The sequence below is a fragment of the Netta rufina genome, assembly GCF_964035555.1.
Source record: "Netta rufina genome assembly, chromosome: 3".
NCBI lineage: Eukaryota > Metazoa > Chordata > Aves > Anseriformes > Anatidae > Netta > Netta rufina.
In genome coordinates this window covers 96,158,264-96,165,977 of record NC_140125.1, presented here as the reverse complement: position 1 = coordinate 96,165,977, position 7,714 = coordinate 96,158,264, and positions in this window count along the sequence as shown.

The window sequence follows — 7,714 nt, the reverse complement described above, 5'->3', positions numbered from 1 at the left end:
TATTGCTCCTGCTGTGTGTGCTGTGTGCATAGTCTTTTTTTTTTTTTTTTTTTTTTCAATAGCTCTTATGAATAAGAATGATCATCAGGTATGAGAAAATTCAACTGGAAAAGTACTGATGTTAGAGAAATATTTTTCCATGTTGTAACATGAATTTGAAGATTCTTTACCTAAGTATTGAGTTACGCGTGAGTACGCTGTGAGACAGCTACCCTCAAGGCACAGTACAGCTGAAGGTGCAGAGGAATGAACTCACCAGAAGAGTCATGATTTACTGCTAACCACACCTACAGCGTTTAGAAAATGTTAGTGCAGCACATCTTCATGTGGGAGAGAAAAAATACATCTAAGCAATGTTTCCTTTAAGAAATCTCATTTTCCATGGTTTATATCTTTGTTTCCACTGTGTTTGAATGCTTTTTTTTTTTTTTCTCTTTTTTTTTTTTCTCCTTTTTTTTTTTTTTTTTTCCAAATCAGAATTATCTTGACATTTACAAACCAGCTGCTATGTACAACTCCTCCAGAGGAATTTTGTGGGAGGATTCCAAGTGCTTTCTTTATATACATGAAAGGAGTTCTAGTGTTTGTGGATAAGGTAGAGTTGGAACTGCTTGCATCTAAAGTATTTTATTGTCTACAGAGAAAACCTGGGTGGGTTTCTGTGTTTTGTTCCTCTCTCTCTTGTGCACTAGTGTTGATATATCTTCTTCAAAACCAGTGTGAGACTCCACTAATGTCAAAGGAGAATGTTTCATTCTGTCTTTTAAGTCTACGGACAAATATGCTAGTAGAGACAATTTTGTCATGGTCTGTTTTGTGGGAGGAATAACAGACAACCAAGAGATCATATATGAAAAGCTATATTTTAGATAACCTTTTAAATAGCTTCTAGAGGCTAGCAGCTTCTTATTGAATCATAGAATATCCTGAGTTGGAAGGGAGCCAAAAGGATCATTGAGTCCAACTCCTGGCTCCACACAGCACCACTCAAATCAGCACTTATGTCTGAGGGTATTGTACAGCAGGTTTGGTGCTCTGACCACTGCCCTGTGTAGTCTGTTCCAGTGTCTGACCACCCTCTTGGTGAAAAAACTTTCCCTAACACCCAGCCTGACCCTCCCCTGTCCCAGCTCCATGCCCTTCACTTGGGTCCTGTCACTGTCACCAGACAGCAGAGGTCAATGCTGCCCCTCCACTCCCCTCATGAGGAAGCTGCAGGCCACCATGAGGACTAATAACAGCTCAACAGATGAAATAATGATCAAGAGGTGAAAGGATTCACTTTCTGCTGTATTTCTCAGGAAAAAGAAGAAAGAAAGAAAGAAAAACAAACAAACAAACAAACAAAAAAAAAAACAAACTTGGTTTCCAATGGATACCTCTGAAGTTTTGTCTGGAATTATCTATAAATGGTGGGCCTTTTAAAAGAAAAAAACTTAGCATGAAAACAGATAGCTCAAGAGCATTTTTACTTACAGAGCAAGTTTGTTCTCAGTCAAAAATAATCGTGTTTTAAAGGTATTCAGTGAGGATCTGTATGAACATGTTTACAAGTCAAGTCACACCCTGCTGCATGGGGTTTACAGCACATTTCCCTTGCTATGAATCACAGAAGGAAACAGTTTGAAAGTTTGGCCTGCTTTTTGCTGAGTGCAGTCCCAAAGCAGTTGGAAAAAAAAAAAAATATGTACAAACTTTACCTGGGAACAACACAAGGAGGACACAAGGAGGACATTTCCTTGCTTCTGTAATCTTCAGCTTAACAGGAAACATCGCCTTTGGGAGGCAGCTTTTCCAATTAGTAAATCCCAAGACAGATGTCACAGCATCATAAAGTGCCAATTAAGTACTCTATCAAGGGAAGAGTATCAGCAGATGACTGACCATCTACAGCAGAGGATGGAGAAAAGGGATGAAAGATAAAAAATTAAATGTGAAAAAAAATGACAGAGACAATTAATTAAGAATCACCCAGAATCTGATTTTTTTGCCACTCTAGAGTTAGTCTGTAAGTACTCCACTTAGATGTCCGCTGGAATAGCTTTGATGAAGATTAAATTTGTGTTATTGCTCAAATTCAGATATTTTGAGAAATAGATTTAAGCCAAAATTCTTTATTTATTTGATTAATTGCCTGACATTTATGTTTATATCTTGAGTTTATGTATCTTTGAGCAGTAAATGATTCCACAGGTGAAAAGCTCATTTCCATCCTAAATGTCCTCATCTTCTTGATTCCAAGAGAAAGAAATAAAATATCCCTGAAAAACCTGGCCAGGAGAGCTCTGCAAAGGGAACAGAATATGCCAACAAACACAACTGAAGATGACAAAATCAAAATCAGAGAGAGTTGACATGACTTGCACGGGGAAGATAAAAGGCCAAAAGCAGGATGGAGAGTGGTTGTTGGTCTCCTGGTTCAGATCAGTTTGTCTGATTCACAGTTATGTGTAAAGCTTGAAACATTACCACAGAGAATAAATCCTTGAACTTACACTTTCAGGACAAAATATGAAATTCAATGAGGACAAACAAAGGGAAATAACCTCTGGCAATGATCCAGGCTGCGGCCTGCCTGACTAGGGGGTAGCCATGCTGAAGAGCCATGGGAGGCTCTGGTGGGCAGAAAGCTGAGCCAGAGCCATCAGTGAGCCCTGTCAGTAGAGTTGGTGGATAGCATTCAGGGCTGTGTTAACAGAAGCATGATCAGTAGATCAAGACAAAGGTTTATATCCCTTTATTCAGCACTCATTAGGCCACACCTACAACATTGGATCCTCCCTCAATAAAAGACAAACATTGATAAACTGAAGTGATTTCAGTGGAGGCCAACAACATGGTCAGGGATGGAGCACTTGGCCTGTGAGGAGAAGCTTCTTCAGCCTGGAGAAGACACAACTCTGGAGGGAACCTAACATTAGATCCCAGTGCCTACTGAGAAGCTATTGAGGAGACGGTCAGACTCTTCACAGTGATGGATTGCGGGAGGATGTGAGAGCAAATTGAAAGTTGAAAGTTCAGAGTGGGTATAAGGAGAAACTTTATCACCACAAGGGCAGCATGGAGCAGAGCAAGTTCCCCAGAGAAAGGTGCAGGTTTTCAGACCTGCCTTGGTCTAGCCCTCAAGAGCCTGGCCTGAATATATAGCCTATACCTGACCCTGTTTTGACCAAGAGGCCAGACTAGAGACCTCCTGAGGTCCCTTCACACGTGAATTACCATATGATCCTATGACACTGACTGTGACTATTTATATCTTATGTGAACATTCTGTACTGGCAATAACACTCATATCATGCAACATCCACTTTTTGTACAATATTCCCAAATGGGTTTTCATACCTACCCTTTCAGACTAACTGAAGTGAAAATATAAGCTTAAAAATATGAATTACTGTCTGTTAACATTGTTCAAAAAATGTTTTCCAATGTTTAGTTTTAGAAAAAAAATAATAGACATTGACCTCATGATTCCCAATAAACAATAACTTAAATCGTTCCATTAATGACACTTTAAAGGTAGCCCTCTCATGTCACTTAGTACATTTGTTGGGTCTCTGCTTTAGAAAAACAACATTCTTTGTTGCAACCACAGTGAAAAACAAACTTACTGGCTGTCAGTAAAATCCAGTTACAAAACACACTGGGAATTGCTCCACATAATTATGGGTGCAATACTGCTAGTATATATTTCTGTAAATGCTCAACTATGTCAGCACTGTTTGTGAGGACACACCATTTCTAATGATTTTGTTGTTGTCATTTTTTCCAACTGAAGCAACACGTACAACACGTAAAAGGGGATGGCAAAATTCTTATTGACAGTTTGAACCAATGCTTCAATGATAACATGGAATTTCTCGCACAGAAATGAAATTCATTCCCTGGCTGTCCAAAGCTACTTCTAATACTGAGGTCTTGTATCAGAGATAATCCCTTCAGAAGCTCATAGCTGGCATAAAAGGGTTTTACTGTGTGCAACTCTGTACTAATTTCATACTTCTCAAGCTTCTACTTCCCAAAACTTGCCATTACAGTCCTTTTCAGAGATACAGCCCATGATACTGTGCATAAGCAAAGGCAAAAAGGTTCAAATCTGCTAGACAGTGATTCAGATACATCAATCCACAAATGGTGTACTTTCAGTGTTCTTGTGACACAATGAAACTCTCTGCTTCAAGCCATGATGAAAAGAGTGGCTCTCTATTAAATCTAGGATTTGGAGGTATCTTCGCACATATTTACTCAGCATAACTGATTAATTTCCACCCTAATCAGATCACAGTGTAATCCTGTACAGAAAGGATTGTAAACAAGCTATTGGTTTGAAATATATTTATGCATAATAGACACAAAAACTTAAACAAAAACTGAACATCTTCACATGATTTCTTCCTTCACTTTCTTTTTGCTTTTTTCCTGTGTGTTCCAGAAAGATATTAATATTGGTATAAAGAGGGATTCATTGCTTATATAAGCAACTGAAACACAAGGCTGTTTTGTTAACTGAGGCTTCTGTCTTTTCACTTGTTACTCCTATGTATTTCTTTGGCCTATTTGCAGTGGTCTTCTTATCAGACCACTGCATACACTATACTGCTTAACCCTTTATCTCTTCTTCTGAGCTGACTGCAGTGCTAACATCTAACTACTTTTGTTCCTGTACAGCCAGCTAAATCAATAAAATCAGTCATAAATATGTAATTTTGGCTAAAGATAACAAACTTTGTTCCAAACTCCTTTAATTAGCTAGGATCGCAAAATCAGGGAACCTAAAAATGAAGAGGATGAGTCTTAAAATTGTTATTATTTCCAGTGATTCACCCCAGATTCAACCTAATATTTGCATAACAATTTATTCTTTTAATCAGTCCTCTTCAAGCCCCTGAAATAAATTTGTAAGTTAGTAAGTTTGTTCCTTTTCTACTCTCAAGAAGACAACAGCTCGAAAGATATTTAAATTTAATTCCTTTTCCTTATTTGCAAGCTATCACAATGACTAACTCATCTACATGTGAACAAAGCTGTCCTAACAAAGGGATTCTCTAAACTTGCAAGCAAGGACACGGTACATTTTCTGCAGTACCTAAAGACAAGTACACTATACCTGTCACCCTATGCTGGGATTCTTTGAAGCTGTTCCCAAGTTGAGGAAGTGCAGAAAGAAATGCTGTCCCTGGTCTCTATATCCCAGAAGATGCAGATAAACAGCCAGCAGCCACACTTCAGAGAGAAATCCCAGGATAATAAATCTCCATATTCCTTCTGATAGCAATGACATGCAACAAACCATTGCGTACATATCTGCAGACAGATGTAGCTCATGTTTCTGGATCCAGAGGCCCAAATGCTGTACCTGAAAATTAAAACATTATAGGTTTTTATCTGCTTCCTACCGCAACAACTAACAAGCATAGAAAACTCTCATGTAGAGTTTTCTCCCAGGCAGTAAAAGATTAGAAAAAGAACAAAGGATCTTTGAAAAGAGCTATGTGAAAGTGTGTCAGATGCATAAGCATATTTTTATGTTTTACTCCAAGATTACCCTTCCATTTGACACTTTTATTGTATCTGGTTATCACAGCATTAGTGCTTGCTTTAAGTTGCTGCCCTTAGCCTTCCTTCTGCTCCTTGTCATCCCTCTTATCTGTGGCTCCTCCAAACTTACAGCACTGTGTTTAACTGGGAAGTGATGGGGTGCTGATATAAATATCCGTGTGATAATCAAAACCCTGCTAGATTCTTCTGTGGTGGGCTGACATAGCACTCTACCTCAGCCTGCCTTCCTGCCAGCACTGCCTGGAAATAACCCTGGGATGTTCCCAGGAGTCCTGTTAGTTTAATCACATGCATCAAACATTTCATTTTGCAATGAAACCAGCTGCAACTGTGCTGCTTAGCATTTTCCTCCTGGTAACCAAATATTTTACAATTAGAGATAAAACAGATCCTATAAAAGCATTGGTGAATTAATAGGGGACAGATTTTTAGATATCTGTTTATAATCCAAACCACTGAAATAGTGTTAAATGGTCAAGTCTATGCCTAAATGTGAGGTATGCCTCCCTACATATGTTAATTTAAACACCTGATACAGATTGTCATATATCAATGAATATACATGAAGAGGAAAGTTGTAATTTTAGCCTCTGAGAGACAAGTCCAGTATAATAAGGAATAGGGTTTCCACCTGTAGACACTGAAACCCCTTAAGTGAGAGCAATAAGAAAGTTTAATTTTCATTGTTCCTGGAGAGATAGCTATGCCAGAGAAAGATCAGAAGAATCATTGATAACTGACAGTATTTTATTATTTGTGTTAACTGCAGTAATTCTTGGATGGATGGCAAAGTACCAATGGATGCAACAAAATGGGCAAAGAGATTCTCAGAAGACATTGCCAGCCATTGCACACAACCAGAAGCCACTGAGAAGCAGTGAAAGCCACTAGTGTGATCAGCATACACAAAGTCTTAAAGTCTTATGTTTCTGAATGATTTGAAGCAGATTTTTGCCTAGAAAGCATTGGGAGACAAAGTATTTATGACTGGTCTTACCAATTTTGGGTTAATACAGTGTCAAAATGCTTGTTTATTAAGTATTAATAATAGCAGTATGCATATTTCATTAGAAGTCTCCCTCAAAGATGTAAGGTAAGTTTCAAAGGAAACTCTCTTTCCTTGTGTCATACATGTAACACAACCTTCACCAGAGATATTGCTAGAATGGGAAATCCCCTTAGGAAATGGGTCTGGAGAAATAAAACAAAGGTGAGTGATCAAAAAGGGATGAAAGGGAAGAAAAAAACGAATGTCCCCTTTGCTATTTAGATACATGTTGTGACTTTGCAGCAGTCAACCAGTGGTTCCTTAAACTTCTAAAAAGTCGTATTTTTTTCCAAGACAAATATAAACACCCCAAAGTGAACCATAGTTACATGGGGACTTTTTACTTGGTGAAATACCACCATTTCATTTTGTGAAAGAGTCATCTATGCTGTAGGTGACACGTAAAATTTGTACATGTAAATCAGTTGAAAACTGCACAAATACACTTGCATTGGTCATGTGAGCAGTTCTTACAGCATGAGCTGAGCTTCCTGGGTTGTGGAAGAGTCAGAGGCTGCTTGGATCAGAGAATTCTGGCAATTGTGTTTGCAACACAGGTGACAACAATGATGTTATGTCCACCTGAAGTCCATATTCTCTTGAGAAAGAGATTCTTTAGCAAGAAACAGTCCAGAGAAATCTGTCAGATCAGAGCCAGCTCCACAGGACTTGAAAGGGACCCGCCATTGGCCAGAGCCAAGCCAGGGAGCAACACTGGTTATGCCTCTGGGAGAACAAGTTTATGAATGGGAAAAAAACTGCTGTGCAATAGCAGCTGGGAGAGGGCAGTGAGAAGCAGCCCTGTAGCCCCCAAAGTCAGTGCAGAAGGAGGCCAGGAGCTACTCCAGGCACACAGCAGATGCTCCCCTGCGGCCTGTGGAGAGGCCCCTGGTGGAGCAGGATGTCCCCCTGCAGCCCATGGGTCCCACATGGAGCAGATCTCCACGCTGCAGCTGCCCCGTGGAGGAGCCCCCGGTGGAGCAGGTGGATGTGGCCTGGAGGAGGCTGCGGCCCATGGAGAGCCCCCACAGGAGCAGGCCCCGGGCCGGAGCTGCAGCCCATGGAGAGGAGCCCACGCAGGAGCAGGGAGTCTGGGGGGAGCTGCTG